Source organism: Ornithorhynchus anatinus, chromosome 18 (assembly GCF_004115215.2).
Source record: "Ornithorhynchus anatinus isolate Pmale09 chromosome 18, mOrnAna1.pri.v4, whole genome shotgun sequence".
In the NCBI taxonomy this organism is placed as follows: domain Eukaryota; kingdom Metazoa; phylum Chordata; class Mammalia; order Monotremata; family Ornithorhynchidae; genus Ornithorhynchus; species Ornithorhynchus anatinus.
In genome coordinates this window covers 3,846,314-3,867,318 of record NC_041745.1, presented here as the reverse complement: position 1 = coordinate 3,867,318, position 21,005 = coordinate 3,846,314, and the positions used below count along the sequence as shown (strand labels likewise).

The 21,005-nt window shown below is 52.0% G+C and overlaps 1 protein-coding gene across 9 annotated transcripts in view; it reads left to right on the top strand.

The window, feature by feature from the left end:
• The first annotated feature begins 162 nt into the window (after positions 1 to 162).
• Positions 163 to 21,005, top strand: part of ST3GAL3 (ST3 beta-galactoside alpha-2,3-sialyltransferase 3) — a 216,366-nt gene continuing 195,523 nt past the window's right edge. For 2 of the 9 annotated variants that reach the window (XM_029083379.2, XM_029083376.2), the window contains exon 1: positions 14,682 to 14,787. The gene's annotated coding sequence lies outside the window, so the exon portion shown is untranslated. Of the gene's footprint in view, positions 2,463 to 5,705; positions 5,831 to 14,672; positions 14,788 to 21,005 lie in introns of those variants that run through there. The other 7 variants (XM_029083372.2, XM_029083371.2, XM_029083374.2 and 4 more) reach the window with 7 other exon arrangements.

Below are 21,005 nucleotides of genomic sequence, written 5' to 3'. Positions count from 1 at the left end.
ACCAAATTATTTTAAAAAACCGGTGCATCACCTTGTCATTAGCAATAAAATGTAGTGTTGTGCATTCCAGTGGTCATCTTTGCCCCAAGCTGCAGGACCTGGGAGGAAAACTCACCCCCAAGGTTCATCCCCAGTGTGATCTTGTCTGGCCCGGCCACCTGATGCAACGGGGAGAGGCGGCTCGATCGGCCTAGACTCCGGTTGCCGGTCCCTTAGAACTCCGTGCCGGTCCCGAGACTGCGGACCACGCCCGGACTGGGTCAGGCCCCGGCTCCCGTGGAGGTCGGAGGAAAACCGTTTCTGTGGTCGGTGGTGCCTTTGCGAAAACCGGGCCCTGTGCCTGTGTGAGGGCGGCTTCTGAGGACGGCTTCTCGGTAAACCCGGCCTTTCCAGGCACGGACACCTTTCCCTCGGGGTGCTGCTGGCACACAGGCACGGTAACTGGGAATAAGGGGCTTGAACCTGCCCGGTTCCAGGAAGAGTGTTTGCTCAGTTCGCGGGAGGGGTGAGGCCTTCCCCAAACAAGAACTTCCTAATGAACCTCGGTGGCTTCTAACCCGTGCCGCGGTGGTTTCATGTCCTGTTTTTCACCCGGACGAACGGTGGCTTGATCGGGTGTTGAAGGAGCCACTCAGTTGGACCCCCGCCCTCGGTTTTTCAGCCGCGTCGTCCTCTCCCTTGCATTCTCCCCCCCTCCACACACACACACACACACACACACACACTTTCTCCCCCTCCCTTCTTCCCCTTCCCCCTCACCCCCAGGAGTCAAAGACCCAGGCTACCTTAGAACGATGATAATGGGGGAGCGTGGGTGACTGGAGACATCTGTTTATCCTCCTTTATTAAAAGCAAGCAAAGTACTGCAGTTGTTTTTCTAATTTTCAGTTCTCCCGGGCCCTCGCCATTCCTGAGGGGCAGCCCAACTCCTCGGAGCTGTCTCTTTTCCTCCCCCTCAGGGCTTGGCTCAGGCCTGGATTCTTCCTATCTGATTAAAACCGTTCCAAGCTTGAACACCAGGGCTGCCTGGGCAGAGCTCCATGTGGCTTTCAGAAACCTCTGTGCCAACTGATGCGCTCTTCCCAGATGCCAGGTGGCTTGCAGTTCCACCAGTCCTAAGCCGCGGTGTAAACGTCTGGTATCGTCATCAGAGGGGTCCGGAGAGGCCCGGCGCTGCGGGATGCACCCCCGGCACCGTGGCCAGTGCCCTGCAGCTCTCTGCGAGAGGGATGGGGGACGGCAGGAGCCTTTCCCTTGAGACTGAGAACTACATCCGAGAGGAGAATGGGCAGCCCAAGAACAGCCCCACTTGGGAGAAGTGAAACAGCCTGGATACTCTGACTCTGTTAGTCTTTCTTTACTTCGGGGGCTCCCAGACCGTCCGACCCTGTACCCAGTGGGGACGGTGGGGTTGGGTAAGAGGGAGGAGGCACTGCCTCCCTAAAGGTCAAAATGCCGTAGAACGGCTTTCCGCGGGCTCGAGGTCGGTTTTCCCTTTCCTTAGTAGCGATGATATTGATTGGGTGCCGTGCACTGATCTGAATGCTTGGGAAAGGTACAGCAGAAGCCCCAGACTTGTACCCCGCACTCGAGCGTACACGTGACCCGGTTTGCCGTTTAATATAAAAAGAGCGGATAGTCATCCACTGGGCGCTTTATTGGAAAAGTTGAAAGCAACACCCTTTGGGGTGTGAGCTCCATGTCGCAGGTGGAGGCTGAGACCCGTTCTTGCCGCGGCGCCCCTCCCTCAACCTCGCCCCCTCCCACCGGCCCAGAAGGTCTGAGAGCTTCCAGAGCACTGTTGGACTGCTTGGGGTCCCCAAAAGTCAGCTCCTCTCTATCCCCAGGCACTGCCTCAGACTTGAAGATTCTGGAAGCCCACCATCTCCTGCTGGGATTTTTAGGCCCTTTTCATGAGCAGCGGTGTTAGGTGAGTGATTGGGGCCGGAACAGGGGGCCTGTGGCCCACGAGGGGTGGTTAGAGAAGGTGGGGATGGAGGGAAGAGAAAAGGGCGGTGGGCCCAGCCCGGCCGCCCCGGCTCAGACGGGCCTCCCCGAGGCGTTGCGCCCGGGGCGGAAGCCGAGCAGCCCGGCTGGTTCTCAATACCTCCCTTTGTTTGGGGAGCTGCCCGGCGGAGGAGGGGCCGGCCCCCGTTACCTGGCGCCTGTTCCGTTCCGGCCCAGTGGCAAGAGGTGCGTGGCGGAGCCTCTGCTTAGAGGTCCCTCAATGCCGCCTTTCACGGGGGGACCCCACCCCGGCCGGCTCCCTGTCCGAGGTCGGCTTCGCCGGGGGAGGGGCCGAGGAGCGGGAGGGGGAGACGGCCCGGCCCACGTGGCGGCTCCAGCTCGGTAAATGAGAGGGGTTGAGGGAATCGCAGCCCAGAGGAGTTCCCCCACCGGCCGATCGGGAGGGATCAACCAGCTGGAGCCTGGAGGGGAGCTGCCGGGAACCCAGAATGGCGGTGAGTGTTCACTGGTGGGGGCCGGAACCTGGCTTCTTGCAAATCTCGCTCTTTTCTCTCACCCCTCCCCGGTCTAGGCCCATGGAAAGCGGGGCAGGCCCAGTTCTGTGCGGCGAGAATCTCAAAAAGAAAAAAACAAAAACCAAAAAACAAACAAACCCGACTTATCCCATCTTCTCTTCTGCCCTCCTGTGCCTCTCCGTTGCTCTCGTTCTGATCCTCGGGCTTAAAGGAGTTACTTAGGACCCCCGGGGAAGGCAGGGCTGATGACGGAGAAAGATGCCGAGGAGCCCACAGCTGCCATTTAACTGTAGCGCACCTGTCCCGGGATTTCCGTATTCCTCAGGGATCCCAGCTTTGATTCCCGTACGTCTCCCTCTTCCCACGTCCCAGGTGCCGGGGTGAGGCATGGCAGCAGCAGGACCCGACACATCATCTCCCGGCATTTTTCCCCGATCCCAAGAAGGGACCGTTGGTTTCTAGACTGTGAGCCCGGCGTCGGGTAGGGATTGTCTCGATTTGTTACCGAACTGTACTTTCCAAGCGCTTAGTACAGTGCTCCGCACGCAGTAAGGGCCCAATTAGTACGATTGAATGCATGAACAATGCTGAGGCTACGCTCTCCGGGTTGCTAGTGTCCCCTTTGCCCCCCCTCAGCTCCTTCATGGGGATGGGGGGGCATTTTCCCACCCTGCCCGTTTCTTGGACCGGGACCCGAGCCGGGTGTCTCCCGGCCCTTTGGGACTCCGTCCCAGTCTCTAGTTCCAAGGCGGCCGGGGGAAACTGGGTCTGAAGCCATATGGCCTAGTGGAAAGAGCACAGGCCTGTAAATAAAAGGACCTGGGTTCTAATGCCGCTCTGTGACCTCGGTCAAAGTCACTGAACTTCTCTGTGCCTCTTTTTCCTCCTCTGTAAAATGGGGATTCAATACCTGTTCTACCTTTTACTTAGATTGGGAGCCCGATGTGGGACAGGGACTGTGTCCAACTTGGATATGTTGTATCTACCCCAGCTGCTTAGTAGAGCGCCTGGCACATAGAATAAATAACAACTGTTTATTAAATGCTCACTAAGTCTTATTATTGCAAGGGCAGCGTGGGTCTCTCCTGCCCCTTCTCCCCTGCTGTTTCTGCCCAATGTACCGTGTCAGGGTAGTGGGAGGGATATGTTGTGTTCATGTGGAGATGAGGGGGGCAGGGACTCACCCTCCCGGGCAGTTCACACAATCCCCAGACTCCAAGCACTTGGAATTTGCCAGCAGCTGACCTCTCCGCTCCTCTCTCCGACTCTCCCCACCAGCTGGTGGTTCTACTGAGGGTGAGGTCAGTGGTTCTTTCCTCGGTGTAAACACCACGGGCAGCTATCCTGGGCCTATTCTGAAAAAGAATGTCCTCTGGGAGAGGTCACTGCCCTACGCACCCCCTCTTTTGCATTCAACAGTGCTCCAGAATGTCAAAAGTGGCGTCTCGGAGGGGAACACGGCCTTCCGGAAAGAGAGGTGAGAAGAAGAAGAACAAAGCAGTTCCAGAGCTGAGACGGAGCCGTGGGATTCGGGGTGGGAAGAAATCGCGTGACCTCTATCACGGTTACCAACTTTTCATTGTGAGGGTGGGGAAGTAAAGGGGGACAGAGACCTTAGAGGGGTTCTGGTTCCAATCCGATTAGCTCGTCTGGACCCCAGCGCTTAGTACGGTACCTAGCGCATAGCGCTTAATTACCATAAAGAAAGCTCGAAAGCCAACTTAATTTGGAGTTGAACTGCACCTTTGAATTTACTTTGCTCAAGCGCTTTCATGCCGATTACCTTGTTTTGTCTTCACACCATTGCTCTGAGGTAGAGAGACGCTGACGGTATCCCCCATGTCTCGCTCGTAAAGAAACTGAGCCCCAGAGAAGTTGAGAAGCAGTGGGGTCTAGTGGAAAGAGTCCTAGGATTTGAGTTCCCATTCCAGCACCTCTACCTACTGTGTGACCTTGGGTGAGTCACTGTACTGCCTCAGTTTCCTCACCTTTAACAGGGATCTGTTCCCTTTTCTATTTAGATCGTGAACCCCGTGGGGGATAGGGACAGTCTCACCTCATTACTTTGGATCTATCCCAGCACTTAGTGCTTGGAACGTAGTAAGCACTCAAATACTAAAATTATTCTTATTAGAAGTGCTGATAACTTGTCTGATATCCCAGGACTGGGACTTCTCATCTAACTAAAGCTGCCCACCTGCTGGGAAAAATTGAGGTAAAAATCACTGTTTTTTGTCTCATTCTGGGTCACCTGATATGTGATGCTATTTTGCACGTTAATTCCCATTCGGTGGGCTCCACTTACCTTCGTGCCACCCAGGGAAGCGAAGCTGAAGGGAGGCGGGCGGGGGGATTGAATGGCAGCTGAAGGTGGATGAGAAAGTGTCTTCCCAGAGAACAGAAAGTGGGCATAAAACTGCCGTAATAGGGGCTGAGGCTAGACATAGAAATCACTTCCTGATCACAAGGGTTATTAAATGGTACGCTAAATAACCGACTCCCTTGATCACAGCAAAACTTTCCTCAGGTTGGGGCCGGGGGACAGATGGGATATCCTGGGAAGGACTTATCTTCTCCCCCCACCCCTTCTCCTCTTGGGATTTTAGGAGATTTTTGGGATGCAGCCCTCCTGATTGACTCAGAAGCGGGTGAGCGGCCAAGTTTCCTCTGCTTCTGGTGACAATGAGCATGTTGTTGTCAGGAGAGAAGCACATGGTGCTTCAGACAGTGATTCTGTTATCTAAGCACCATGTGCTTTCTGATAGGTGGGGGAAGGGAGAAGGGTGCCTTGCCTCTCATACTTCCAACCCCTCTGCACAGCCCTCCCTACTGGGTCAATCCAAGACCCCCTCCTTCCCCATATTCCCACCCCCCCATCTCTGCCGGGGGGGGGGGGGTGGCGGGGAGACCATTTGCAATATCAATCGAATAAACCAAATTAAGCCAAATGGAGTTCCGCAGGCACTTAATCTAGAATTCCCCGAGACTGGGGAGGAGGGGGGCCGGCTACAAGGAGCCGCAGCTGGGCTACTTACGGCATCCTCTGCATCCCGTTCCCCTGCCATCCCAACCCCCGACCTACCACATCAGAGCGGCCGAGCTGGCCGGTCGTCAAATTCCTCCTGCCTCTGGAGAGGGGCGTGGGAGCAGCTGTTGCTTGGGCTTTGCATTGACTCCCCCCGCCTTGCTCCCCGGCGGCCTGTCTACTCTTCCTCATCCATCTTAGCGAAGCCACCTCCCATCTCCCCTGCCGGGGACTGGGGATCGATGGGAAGGGCGAGCAGTTTTTCAGTTCCTCCACTCTGCACGGGAGCGGAATAGGCAGCACCACAACTCTACCCAGTCAGGTAATTCGCACCGACCCCTCGGGTTCTTTACGGAGCAAGAAAGGGGCGGAGGGGGGACGAGGGAGAACCTTTCAGAGTGGACCCGAGTGACTTGACCTTGTTTTAGGACCCGTCTTGGCGATGTCTTAGGAGACGGTATCGGGTTGTGCTCTGAGTCTGGGCTGTTCCGCAGCTAAACTGGTGGAAATGGGAGAGTTGGGCTTAGAATTCCCCTAGCAGGGGAACGTGGATTGAACAACTGAGGGAAGATTTGTTGAGGCGTCTGCTGAATCGGTCTGCTTTATTCCGTGCCGTGGGCTATGTCTACAGATGCCTGAGCTGCTGACTTCAAAAAAGAGAATTTGCACAGTGCTTTGGTTATAATAAAGTGACTTATGCCACCCTGAAATACTCAGAAATCTCCCTCCCCCGCAACTTCCCTTCTTCCTTCTCTCTGCTTCCAAATTCCTTCTGTGTCTGGTTTGATTTGTCCAACCCTGAACAATTATTGGGGCCTCACAGAAGTGTGCCTAGCCTCTCCTGCAGCCCTGGGTACAATCATCTCTAGACTGTAAGCTCACTGTGGGCAGGGAATGGGTCTTTTTATTGTTGTGCTGTCCGAAGCGCTTAGCACGGGGCTCTGCACGCAGTAAACGCTCCATAAGTACCGTTGACTGACTTGAGCGACACGGGAGAGGGAGTCCTGTAATGGCGGTGGAGAAGCAGGATCCTCTTTGAGCAGAGATGTTCAGAAAGGTGCAGAGTGAGCAAGGGAAGTGAGATGCTCTAAGGGCAGCGGGATGTTTGATGGGAAGGAGTCAGAGAGAGACGCCTCCAAGTTCCATGGAATCTGAAGTTGGGCAGACACATAGGAAACCAGAGCGGGGGTGCTACCGCAGGGGTAGAGAACAAGCAAAAGAGTATTAGTTTAGGTACCTCTCCTTGATGACTGGAATCATCTTCCCTCCTACTTAGTCTGGGAGTCCCATGTGGGACAGGGACTGTGTCCAACGTGACTTTTATATCTACTCTAGACCCTACTACAATGCTTAGTACATATTAAACAGTAAACAAGTATTATAATACTAATAATTTACTCTCGCTATTGCATTTTCCCAAGCACAGTGCCTCGGCACGCCGGAAAGCACTCGGTAGGGAAAAGGCATGGCCTGGGAGTTGGAGGACCTGGGTTCTAATCCCAGCTCCACCACTTGTGTGCTGGGAAACTTCGGGCAAGTCCCTTAACTTCTCTGGACCACATAGTCATCTGTAAAATGGGGAGTAAATCCTACTCCCTCTCAAACTGTGAGCCCCATGTGGGATGGACTGTGGCCAACCTCAATATCTGGTGTCTACCCCTGTGCTTAGTACAATGTTTGGCTTAAATATTATTGCTAATATTTAATGTTTGGCAGTAAGCGCTTAAATATTATTGCTAATTCATTCAATAGTATTTATTGAATGCTTACTATGTGCAGAGCACTGTACTAAGCGCTTGGAATGTACAAATCGGTAACAGAGACAGTCCCTGCCCATAATAATAATAATAATAGTGTAGAGTGGGTGGAGATGAGCCAAAGACACTCTTGGTTTGCTCTTCATTCCCTCTCTAGCCCCACTTCCTTTTACCACCTAAAAACCAGAACTAACTCTGAGAAGCATCATAGCTAAGGGATCCTTTAGAGTGGGCAGTCTGAAAGATTAGAGCCAACTGTGGACACTTATCTAGAGTAATCAAGCCATAGCCTTCCCGGGCATCAGGATCCTCCTAGCTAGGTGCCTGTGCTGTGGATGGAGAGGGGACGAGGGACGGGATGATAAAGATCAGCAGGAGGGTCCAGAGAAAGGCAGCTGGTCTCCTAGCAACCAGGTCAACAGCTATGGAGGCGCCATGTCCCTATAATGGGCTTTGTTTGTTTGCTTCTAAGCTTGACCCTTCCCATCCAGTTCCTCATTTCTCCATGGATGGGAGGGGGAGGATGGGGGACTGAAGATTCTTGCAGGTTCTGGTCAGTGGACAATTTGAGTCAATTATGCGGAGGAGGAAGTGGGGGTTTTCTAATTTTTTTTTTTTCAGGGAGCATCCAGCTCCGGTATCTTCTCTGGAAGCAGTGAGCGAATTTACCAGGCATCTGCACGAACAAAAGCCATGCTGCTCTAATTCACTCTGGCTGAAATCTTCCCCCATGACTCTTCTTATCCTGAGCCCAGTGGAAGTGGATAATGGGAGACGGGGTTCTTGAGCACCCTCAGTTGTGGAGTGAGCTCTGAGGGTGGGCTCAGGATGGTCTGTCTACACCACCTCCGCCTCTTCCAGTTGGCTGCGCAAATCACTGTCATGAGGCTGGTGGGGTGGATTACTCAGAGACGGCGCAAAGCCCCACCTACAACCCACTCCCTCCCACCCAGGAAACACCCAGGGGTCTGCCACGAATTAACCAGCTGTGGAGGAGCAGGGAAAATACATAGGGCCTCCCAGTAAGGGATCTGCTAGCCACTGGAGTTCAGAGCCTGGGTTTGCGCTCACGCCAGCCATCTGCCTTGCTTTGTCTTTCTTTTTTCATTTCGTCTTCTGCCCCAGCAGACAGGCAACCACACTGCTTTCTTTCTCACTGTTCTGACTCTAAAAAGATCAGATGGATGGACATTATCTGCCATGCAGACTGACCCGCGAGAAACAAGGCGACTCCTCTGTTTGTTGCTTTTGCTGGGGTGGAGGAGAATTTAGAGGGTAAATAGAGAAGGAACTACTTACCCGCTTAGAGGTTGGGTTGTCTTGGCGGTATCCCAGCTAATCTGTGTCTGCTTATACCCGGCCAGTTGGCGGCATTTGCTCTTGATTGGGCGATCCGTCCTTTGGCCAAAATGGTGCTAGCGTTATGATAATCATTCCAGATTTGGTCGTTTTTAACCAATTCTTGCAGTTGGCTTGTGGACAGGAACCAGGGGAATGCAGATCTGGGCCACGGCCCGTTGCCTGGTTGGGGACGGTGGTGGGGTGTCTCCAAACACTGTGCAATATGTCGGAGACCATGTGGAGAATTTGGTTGGGCTTCGCTTTAGTCTGGTGACCGGAGTCTTAATCCCTTACGGGATCAATACGATCATTGTTCTAGGTGAACTGGGTTGGGCTGAGCCATCGATGGCAGGGGCCGTTCGTCATACCCTCTTCCATAAAGTTCAGAGTATTTTCACAGGGATTATCTCTGTGGGTCCTTGTGGGCTTTGTCTCGTGGGAAAGGACAGAAAGAAATCATTATCCCCATTTTGCAGATGAAGAAACCAAGACCCAGAGGGATGAAATGATTTGCCAGAGTCACAGCTCTTATTACTATGCCCTTGGGATGGAAGACACAGACCAAAATCTAGGGCCATCCTGGCCCGAACTGAGCCCCGAGCATTTGAGCCCCTACCAGCGCTTAAATCCCATCCCAACTGAGTCCTAGGCTACCTTTTGGTGGTGGCAAGGAATGCATGGTTTTGGGATATTAATGGGGGAAACAGTGTGACTAATGGAAAGAGAATGGGCCTGAAAGCTAGAACTTCTGGATTTCAAGGAATACTATTGATTTTTGAATGCTATTAGGGAAGCAGCGTGGCTTAGTGGAAAGAGCACGGGTTTGGGAGTCATAAGACGTGGGTTCTAATCCCGGCTCCGCCGCTTGCCTGCTGTGTGACCTTGGGCAAGCCATTTAACTTCTCTGTGCCTCAGTTATGTCATCTGTAAAATGGGGATTGAGACTGTGAGCCCCACGTGGGACAACCTGATTATCTTGTATCTACCCCAACCCTTAGAACAGTGTTTGGCACATAGTAAGCGCTTAACAAGTAGCATCATTATTATTATTATTATTGTTATTTTGAGCTGCTTCCCAATCTCAACCTGGCTGAGAATATACCTAGGCAGAGCATAACTAGTGGCCTAATAGAGCACAAATCTGGGAATGAGAAGGACCTGGGTTCTAATCCTGATTCCACCACTTTTCTGCTGTGTGACCTTGGGCAAGTCACGACTTCTCTGGGCCTCAGTTATCCTGACTGTAAAATGGATTGACTGCGAGCCCCATGTGACATGGGGACTGTGTCCAACCTGACTTGCTTGTATCTACCCTAGTGTTTAGTACAGTTCCTGACAGATAGCAAGTGCTTAAATACCATTAAAAAAAGTACTTTTCCAGGCTGTGGTTGGTCCACCCTGGCACAGCAGGGGACCTAGAGGAATAGGGGAAGAAAAAAGGTTGTAAATTTTCGAGAAGGGGGAGAAAGCAAGAGAAAGCTTGAAGGAAATGGCATTTTTGGACACTAAATGCATAATAGGAAAAAAAACTATCGTTTGGGAAGCAGTAACTTGGGCCCCCTTTGTAATAACACCGTATAGCTATTTCACACGCCCTGTTCTCCTGGCGACTCCCTCTCTTGCACCGCTTTGAGAAAACACTAACCCAGAGAGCTTCTTTCTCTTGAAACAGAACTCCTAATCTTTCCCCCCAGACTCTGTCCTCCCCTGACTTTCCCATTATTGTAGATGGCACCACCATCTTTCCTGCCTCACAGCCTGTAACCTTGGCTCATCCTTGATTCCCGTCTCATCCAACCCACGTATTCAATCCGTCACTAAATCCTCTCCGTTCCACCTTCGCCACATTGCTAAAATCGGCCCTTTCCTCTCCATCCAATGCGCTACCATGTTAATCCAATCACTTACCCTAGCATCGATTATGGTATCAGCCTCCTTGCTGACCTCCCAGCCTTCTAGCTTTCTCCACTCCAGTCCATACTTCACTCTGCTACCTGGATCATTTTTCTGCAAAAATTTTCTGGCCATGTTTCCCCATTCCTCAAGACCCTCCGATGGTCGCCCATCCACCTTCTCATCGAACAGAAACTCCTCATTTAGGGCTGTAAAGCCCTAAATCAACTTACCCCCTCCTACCTCTCATCACCACTCTCCTACAAAAACCCAGCCCACACACTTTGCTCCGCTACTACTAACTTTCTCACTATATCTCGTTCTCATCTATCTCGCCGCCAACTTCTCTCTCACGTCCTGCCTCTGGCCTGGAATGCCCTCGCTCCTAGCTGACAGATAATTACTCTCCCTCTTTTCAAAGTCATATTGAAGGTACATCTCTTCCAAGAGACCTTCCGTGACTAAGCCCTCTTTTCCTTTTCTTCAAATCCCTTCTGCGTCACCCTGACTTGCTCCCTTTATTCCTACCCCTCCCAGCCCCACAGCACTGATGAACATGTCTGTAATTTGCTTATATTAACGTCGGTCTCCCCCTCTAGACTGTAGGCTCATTATGGGGGGAATGTCGATTATATTGTTATATTCTACCCTCCCAAGCGCTTAGTACAGTGCTCTGCACACAGTAAACAATAAATACAATTGACCCTGTTGGAACCGCTGGTAGCTGAGCTCAAAAGTTCATTTTCTACATTAGAAGCTGAGCTATTCAATGCAGCATATAAGTTAAATTTTTCACCTCTTGAAAAGGAAGGCCTTCCTCAAGTGTTTTGTAAAGTCATTTCCCTCTGCTACAATATAAATCAATGATATCTGAGTGCTTACTTTGGGCACTGTACTAAGAACCTGGGAGGGAACAACGTAAGAGAATAGGTTAGACACGATTCTGCGGGGGGAAGAGGAGGTTGAAAATCAAAGTGCTTAAGAAGTACAGACCCAAGTGAGAGAGAATGGGGGAGTAGGGATTTAGTCAGCAGTCACAGCTGCTCCGTGCCTTGCTCACTGCTTCTAATACTCCCATCATTATGCCTTCATTTTAAAGGTAATCTCCCCATTTTCTATCCGCTGACGTTAAGCGACTTCCTATTTATTTCCTTCGTCGACACCAACTCTGTCACTTCCTAGGTTGTCTCCAAAAAGCCCTGCCACCTCAATATGACAAACAAAACATGAATATTTCTCTCTGAGCAGAAGCCCTCCCTGAGAGATTGGTCAGATGGCAGAGTACAGTTAAGCCTGAGGAAAGGACTATTCCCCGCCTTCCCTCTCGGTGCACCACCCCTTTTTCCGTCACGGGGAAGGGTGAAACAGGCCTGGCCCTTTTCTGAAAGTAGGGGCAGTTAATTCCTTGAAATCGACAGTGGGTGGAGGGGGAGGGTCTGAAATCCTGGGACCCCATGGATTGATAATCAGTGGTATTTATTAAGCGCTTACTATGTGCAGAGCACTGCTTGGGAGAGTACAATACAAACAGAACTAGTGGACTCGTTCCCTGCCTGTAACAAGCTTTACAGGGCGTTCATTCATTCAATAGTATCTATTGAGCGCTTATTATGTGCAGAGCACTGTGCTAAGAGCTTGGAATGTACAATTCGGCAACAGATAGAGACAATCCCTGCCCAATAATGGGCTCACAGTCTAAACGGGGGAGACAGCAGAGCAAAACAGAACAAAAAACAAGACATCATCATCAAGATAAATAGAATCATGGAGATATACACCTCATTAACAAAATAAATGGGGTAATATATACAAATAAGCACAGTGCTGAGGGGAGGGGAAGGGGGAAGAGCAGGGGGTGGGAAAGGAGGGGAGGAGGAGCAGAGGGAAAGGAGGTGAGCTCTCAGTGGGGCTTTGAAGAGGGGAACAGAGTTAGTTTGGTGGAGGTGAGGGGGGAGGGCATTCCAAGACCGTGGTAGGAAGTGGGCCGGGGTCGACGGCGGGACGGGCGCCAACGGGGGACGGCGAGGAGGTGAGCGGCAGAGGAGCGGAGCGTACGGGGCGGGCAGTAGAAAGAGAGAAGGGAGATGAGTTAGGAGGGGGCAAGGGGATGGAGAGCTCTGAAACCAAGAGTGAGGCGTTTTCCTTTCGTGCAAAGGTTGATAGGCAACCACTGGAGGTTTTTGAGGAGGGCAGTGACAGGCCCAGAGCGTTTCTGTAGGAAGATGATCCGGGCAGCGGAATGAAGAATAGACTGGAGCGGGGAGAGACAGGAGGAAGGGAGATCAGAGAGGAGGCTGACGTAATAATCCAGTCGGGATATTACGAGACCTTGTACCAGCACGATAGCAGTTTGGATGGAGAGGAAAGGGCGGATCTTGGCGATAAGAGACTGCTACCTAGCTATTCCCAAGGTTACGGCAGGGTTAAAAGTTATTAGCCTTCCTTAGTACTGTGCTCTGGTCCAAGTGGGAGTTTAATAAATACCGATGATGATGCTCCTTCTACGTTTTACACCTCCCCAACTCAAGTTCTCCCTCAGAGCTGCTAGGAAGGTCGGGCAAGGGTGGCAAATCCCCCACGGGCCGTGCCCCCTTCCTGACTGTGGGCAAAGTGTACCCTCAGGGCGGGGGCAGGACGGTAAGGCCATCCATAAATGATAAGGATCGTTTATTATTTATGAATAATGAGGAGCATAATGTAGTGGCTGGAGCACGGGCCTGGGGCTCAGAAGGTCATGGATTCTAATCCCGACTCCGCCACTTGTCTGCTGTGTGAGCTTGGGCAAGTCACTTCACTTCTCTGGGCCTCAGTTATCTCATCTGCAAAATGGGGACCGAGACTGTGAGCCCTACGGAGGAAAGGGGTTGGGCCGATTTGCCTGTAACCATCCCAGCGCTTAATACAGGGTGTCACCCATACTGCACTCCAGTTCTACCTCTTCCGTTCCTTCAGTCGTATTTGAGTGCTCACTGTGTGCACAGCACTCTGCTAAGCACTTGGGAAAGTACAATACCACAATAACCAGTGCCTTTCCCTGCCCATCAGCGCAGCAAATCCCCCCAAATGCCCAGGAGACGTAGCCCTGGGTCACAGTTGGGGAAATCCATTCATTCAATTGTATTTATTGAGCGCTTTGGGCAGAGCACTGTACTAAGCACTTGGGAGAGTACAACAATAAACAGTGCCATTCCCTGCCCATCAGCATGCCCCAGGTGGGGGGCATCAGCCCCACAAATGCCCAGGAGATGGAGCCCTGGGCCACCGTTGGGGGAATCCATTCATTCATTCAATGGTATTTACTGAGTGCTGTGGGCAGGACACTGTACTAAGCGCTCGGGAAAGTCCAATACAACAATAACCAGTGCCATTCCCTGCCCATCACCAGCAAGTTCCAGGTAGGGGGCATCATCCCCCCAAAATGCCCAGGATATGTAGCCCTGGGTTCCAGTTGGGGGAATCCATTCATTCAATGGTATTTATTGAGCGCGGTGTGCAGGGCACTGTACTAAGCGGTCGGGAGAGTCCAATACAATAACCAGTGCCATTCCCTGCCCATCATCATCTGCAGGCTCCAGGCAGCCCTCCTAAATGCCCGGGAGCCGTAGCCCTGGGTCCCAGTTGGGCGAATCCGTTCAATGGTATTTATTGAGTGTGGTGTGCAGGGCACTGTACTAAGCGGTTGGGACAGTCCAATACAATAACCAGTGCCCTTCCCTGCCCATCATCATCTGCAAGCTCCAGGCAGCCCCCCCAAATGCCCAGGGGCCGTAGCCCTGGGTCCCAGTTGGGGGAATCCATTACATTCAACGGTATTTATTGAGTGCTCTGTACTAAGCGCCCGGGAGAGTCCAATACAACAATAACCAGTGCCATTCCCTGCCCGCCTGCAGGGGGAACTGGTTTCCCTGGGAGAGTTTGGCGCGCGGCCCCACGTGCCCCTCGACGACGCCCTGGCAGGTGGCGCGCGGCGAGGCCGTCACGTGCCGCCACCGCCCCCTCCCATTGGCCGCCCGCCCCCTCCGCTGTCTCCATCCTCTCCATCCCCATTGGTCCAGGGAGCGTCCCGCCCCCCGCCTTCTGCGCGCTGATTGGTGGCGCGGCCGGGGGTTCCCCCCTCGGTCGCCGGGCGGGATTGGTGGTGGCGCGGGCCCGCGGCCGGGGCATCTCCTCCCCTCCGCTGCGCCCGCAGTATGGCGGCGCCCAGGGAGCCCACCGCATCCCCGGCGCCCGCCGGGGCCCGCCGCCGCGGCCGGGTCGTCGTCCCCCCGCCGCCCCGCGCTCCTCCACGGTAAGCCAAGCGCGCCCCAAAGGGGGCGGGTTGCGACTCGCGGGCTTCTCCCGATAGTCGCGCTGCCCCGATCGGGACAGCCCGCAGTGCGCCTGCGCGGGGCGCCCCTGCCCTGCCCCGCCGGCGCCCCCCAGCGGCCGGGGCCGGAACGGGCCCTGCGGCCGCCCATCCACTCGCGCTTATTGGCCCGGCCGGGACGGCCCGTAGTGCGCCTGCGCGGGGCGCCCCTTGCCCTGCCAGCGCCCCCCAGCGACCGAGGCCGGAACGGGCCCTGCGCCCGCCCATCCATCCGCGCTTATTGGAAAACCAAAAATCTTCCCCGATTTAACAATAATGACGGCATTTGTTAAGCGTTTCTTATGTGCAGAGCACTGTTCTAAGCGCTGGGGTGGATACGGGGTCATCAGATTGTCCCACGTGGGGCTCACGGTTTTTTTTTGAAGATGAGGTCACTGAGAATTCAGTCATTCATTCAATAGTATTTATTGAGCGCTTACTCTGCAGAGCACTGGACTAAGCGCTTGGAATGGACAAATCGGTAACAGATAGAGACAGTCCCTGCCCTTCGACGGGCTTACAGTCTAATCAGGGGAAACAGACAAGAACAATGGCAATAAATAGAATCAAGAAGTGACTGTCTCAAGGTCACCCAGCAGACAAGGGGCGGAGGTGGGATTTGAACCCACGACCTCTGACTCCCCAGCCCGGGCTCTTTCCACCGAGCCACGCTGCTTCTCCTAATTTCTGGGTTAAAGGCGGCCGAGGGGAGGGAGGGGGACGAAAGGGAACCCATCAGCTTTCGTCCTTGGGTGGCAACTGGCATCTTAAGAAAGATAAGGGATTCCCCCGCCTCCTCCCAGAACTGCACTTCCTCAGCTCTTCCCCACTGCCCCCATCCAAGGGGGTTCCAGGGCAAAAGCGTAAATCCTTGCCCCCCTTCAGTGGCAGGGAAAGGAGAGGAAGATGGATTGTCGGGGACTCGGTGAATCTGCACATTTTGCTGCCCGCCGAGCTTTTGCTTGAAGGAAATCAGTGCCCTTGGCTGTTTTTTTGTTGTCATTTTTCTCCCCGAGCTCCATCCTGCTAAGCCACTGGCCAAAACTGACCTCATCTTGCTGCCTAAAAGCCCGTTTTGGTCCCCTTGCTCTTTGTCCCTAATCCCTCCTGACTGTCAGCTCGTTGTAGGCAGCGAATGTCTCTTTACTGTTGCATTATGCCCTCCCAAGTGCTTAGTACAGTGCTCTGCACACAGTAAGCGCTCAATAAATTCGATTAAAGGAACGAATGGTCCTGAAATGCCCCCGGCACCTTGATCCAGACCTCGCTTGCCAGTTTCTCGGTGTTCGTACCGCGGGCATCATCACCGACAGCAGCCTTTATCGAGCCTCTGCTTGTCCAGGGCGTTGCATTGGCTATTTGGGGACGATGCCGTGAAAGCAGTAATAATAATAATGTTGGTATTTGTTAAGCGCTTACTATGTGCAGAGCACTGTTCTGAGAGCAGGGGTAGATACAGAGTAATCAGGTTGTCCCACATGAGGTTCACAGTCTTCATCCCCATTTTACAGATGAGGAAACTAAGGCACAGAGAAGTTAAGTGACTTGCCCACAGTCAGCTGACAAGTGGCAGAGCCGGGATTGGAACCCATGATCTCCGACTCCCACGCCCGGGCTCTTTCCACTGAGCCACGCTGCTTCCCTGCCCACGAGGAGCTTACAGTCTAATGGTCGTCACGGGGCAACCGGCTGCCAGTGCCCCGTCACGGGGCAACCGGCTGCCAGTGCCCGGCACAGCCAGGAGAGCGTCAGAGTCGTTCTTTGTGAGAGAATGACAAGATGATACCTCCTGCAGGGAATGGGAAGAAAAAAGGAATGGTTCGGGGGAAGCCGACGACGGTGTCGGTGGTCTGTCGCTACTCTTTACACCATCAGCTGGGCGAATTGTACTTTCCAAGCGCTTAGTATAATGCTTTGCCCACAGGAAGCGCACAGTAAATACGATCGGATGAGCCGGCCGTTACGTGAGAGACTTGAGTCTTTCGGTAGCTCAGCTAGTTACGTTTTCTGTAGGGAAGTTATCTTCGTCGAAAAAAGACCGTGACGTCTTTCGCAGAGATGCTGGTTGGAAAAACAAAACCTATCTCGTCTATCTTCTCTCTGCTGCTTTTACTTCCTCTCGCTCCTAGATAAGCCCCTGGGCGTCACTTTTCTGGCTGTGACTCTACCGGTCGCGCTTTTGGAGGCAGCCCTGTACAGGTCGCACACAAGCACAAAGCGAACGCATCATTTGGTACCTGAGGCCGGGAGGAGGGTGGGATGAGCCCACCCGATAAACCAGTCGGGAGTGGGGACGGAGAAAGGCCGGTATGACCTGCTTGCACTTTGAGGGTGAGAATCGAGCCTGAAGGTCTGACCTGGTTATATCTACCCCAGTGCCTCAGGCAGTGCTTAGCACAGAGTGAGCACTTAACAGATACTATCACGGGAGAAGAGGCCGCAGGGAAACAGAAGCCGGTTTCCGTTCTGTGCAGTTCTAGGCTGCCCGGTACGTTTCTTGATGGGAAATACTGTGTTTTATAACACCGGTTTATCATTCTTGTCGACTCCCTCCCTCTGCCCCCAAACACACGTACATTAAGGAAAACTCACATTTTAATACTTGTGGCTCGAATAATAATTATGTTGGTATTTGTAAGCGCTTACTATGTGCAGAGCCCTGTTCTAAGCGCTGGGGTAGATACAGGGTCATCAGGATGTCCCACGTGAGGCTAACGGTCTTCATCCCCATTTTGCAGATGAGGGAACTGAGGCACAGAGAAGTTAAGTGACTTGCCCACAGTCACTCAGCTGACAAGAGGCAGAGGCGGGATTGGAACCCATGACCACTGAATCCCAAGCCCGGGTTCTTTCCACTGAGCCACGCTGCTTCTCGAAGGAGGCTGTCTGCTGAAGCACGGCCGCTTTCTGCTATTTCTTCAGCTACCGCATCACGTTCTGTCGAGACGAACACACGTTGTTGGAAGAAGCAGCATGACCTAGTGGACAGAGCACATGCTTGAGAGTCAGAATGACTTGGGTTCTAATCCCGGCTCTGTCCCTGTCTGCTGTGTGACCTTGGGCAACTCACTTCACTTCTCTGGGTGTCAGTTATCTGTAAAATGGGGATTAATACTGCAGGGCGTGGACTGTGTCCAACCTGATTAGCTCATATCTATTCCAGCGCTTAGTACATCGTCTGGCATATATTAATTGTTTAACAAATGCCCTTAGGAAAAAAAATAATTTTCCCCCGATCCCCTTACCACTGTTCTAATCTAAAACACAGAGTGGGAGAACTGAATGTATTTGGCTTTGAAAGACAGGACAGTTTCAAACTGTGGCAAGTTAAGCATTTTGTACGGGTCTGCATTTCTAATAGCGTAGAAATGTAGACAACTTGGCAAGTCTCTGAGTAGATACTCCAGTTTTATAATGACAGTATCAAAAGCTTTTCAGAGTTTTGGAGAGGAGAAGGCTTTTCTTACCTATTCACTATACGGATATTGAGGTTTTCTTACCAATGGGTTGGATGACAGTATCCGTTTCTTACTTTTGTAAGTACAACAAACCCTCACACCCAAACACCAAGTACCAGAATTTTCACATACTCCGACCCCATTTTTTAATGACAATTGCCATTTAGGATAATTACTATATGGGGTTTCTAATGACCATGATAGATTGGGACTTGGGCACTCACTTTCCTGCCAGCAGCTGTAGACTTGAAGCCGGAGGCGACATCTTTTTAGCCCTGTCCCCCATCCATTCAAGGCCGAAGTGGCAGGGACCTGTCTGAGCTCTTTTGGGGAAGGAGCGTGGATTGGAAAGATCACGGACCACGGAGTCAGAGGATCTGGGTTCTAATCCTGGCTCTGCCAATTGCTGGACGTGTGACTCTGGCTAAGTCACTTAATTTCTCCTACCCCAGTTTCCTCCTCAAAAATGGGGATTAAATTCCTGTTCTCCCTCCTACTTTTACAGGAAGCCCCATGTGGGACAGAGACTGTGTCCAACTGATTAACCTGTATCTATCCCAGCGCGTAGAACAGTGCTTGACACACAGCACTTAGTAAATGCCATTATAATTCATTTCTCTGGGGTCAGAAAGGGGACACGGGTGCCTCCTTTGCCAGTAGTTCCTGACTCAGAACAGGTAGAGTAGGTGAGGAGGGATTCTTTTTCACCTGCCTGCCACTCTTCTCTCCAGCTCCAGCACGGTGTGTATGACTTCCAGATAATCTTTCTGAACTTCAGCCTTGAGTCAAAAATGTGGCCCAAGTATCCCTTGCCCCCCCCCACTTCTCGTTATCAGAAAACCAGAGAGTTTGCTGATGTGCGTTTTTTGGTTGCAAACTCTTATTGTGACTTTTGGGGAGCTTTATAGCGAATACCCAGCTTGAATCTTTGAAGATGAAGGTGTCATTGTTTCCTGGGTTCTTTGAAACATTAGTAGAATTGCTCTTAATAAATACAGTGAATATTTGAGAATTGGCACATGCATTAGAGCTATGAGTTTTGTGTGAGAGCTTATGTTTGGATCCCAACAGAAGGGCCTTTTTTTTTTATCCTCTCAACAAAGATGCTTTCAAAAGAATGATTATTTGCTGACATTAAGTTCGGGGGCAATTCAACAAAGCAACACTAAGAATATCCTCATTATCTTGCCACAAACTTAACCATCACAGTACATATTCAGGAAATGCTTTGATGTGGGCTTACCCAGGCAGAGTTGTGTCTTACTTGTACCATAACAATTGCAATCAGCAGATGTGAGTAATAAACCTACCTATGGCCCCTCAGAAATAATTGTTTTTAAAAACTGGGATGGGGCACTTTCAGTGACCCAGAACAACAGAAGACATGTTGGGGGTGGTTGGGAGGAGAGCAGAGGTGTGAGTCAAAGTCATCCTAAGCTCTCCTTGGTTTTGGGGTTCCCTTCTCCTGCAGGGAGGAAAGGAGGTGTGTCATTTATTCACTCAATCATATTTATCGAGCGCGTACTGTGTTCAAATCACTGCACTAAGCTCTTGGGAGAGTACAGTGTAACAACAAGCAGCCAAATTCCTGCCCACAACAAGCAGTCTAGAGGGAGAGATGGACATAAATATGAATAAATAAATAAATTACAGATGTATAGAGATATCTACAAATGTGCTGTGGGGATGGGAGGGAGGATGAATTAAGGAGCTGGTAAGATCGGCACGGAAGGGAGTGGGAGAAGAGGAAAGGAGGGCTTAGGGAAGGCTTTTTGGAGGAGATGTACCTTCAATAAGGTTTTGGAATGGGGTCCCCCAAGAGTGGGAGGCACTGTCTAGCCTGCTGTTTTGGGGGTGAGCACTGATGCTTGCTGCAGAAGACCAAAATAATCCTAGTCATAATAATAATAATAATAATAATGTTGGTATTTGTTAAGCGCTTACTGTGTGCAGAGCACTGTTCTAAGTGCCGGGGTAGATACAGGGTAATCAGGTTGTCCCATGTGAGGCTCACAGTCTTAATCCCCATTTTACAGATGAAGTAGCTGAGGCACAGAGAAGTTAAGTGACTCCCCCACAGTCACACAGCTGACAAGTGGCAGAGCCGTGATTCGAACCCATGACTTCTGACTCCCAAGCCCGGGCTCTTTCCACTGAGCCACGCTGCTTCCCTATATCAGACCGAATTCTGTTGTGAGTAACCCAAAGGGCAGACCCTGGACGTAAACTGTCTCCGACACGTCCCCGCTAACCATGAGGGACGTGGGATGTGGAAAGGGTGAATGGTCCTGACCTAGCCGTGTGGGTGTTTGGAGGAAAGAAAGGGAAGTCATGGGGTGACAGAGAACTTGTAAAAGCAGAACTTGAGGAGCAGCATGACCTCTTGGTTCTCTTATCTCTCTGACCATTCATCTCAGTCTCCTTTGCGGGCTCCTCCTCCGCTTCCCACCCCCTAACTGTGGGGGTCCCTCAGAGTTCAATTCTGGCTCCCCTTCTATTCTCCATCTACACTCACTCCCTTGGAGAACTCATCCGCTCCTGTGGCTTCAACTACCATCTCTATGCAGTTGATGCCCAAATCTACGTCTCCTCCCCAACCTCTCTCCCGGCTCACATCACCTCTTGCCTTCAAGACATCTCTACTTGGGTGTCCTCCCGTCACCTCAAACCGAACACGTCCAAAACAGAGCTCCTTATCTTCCC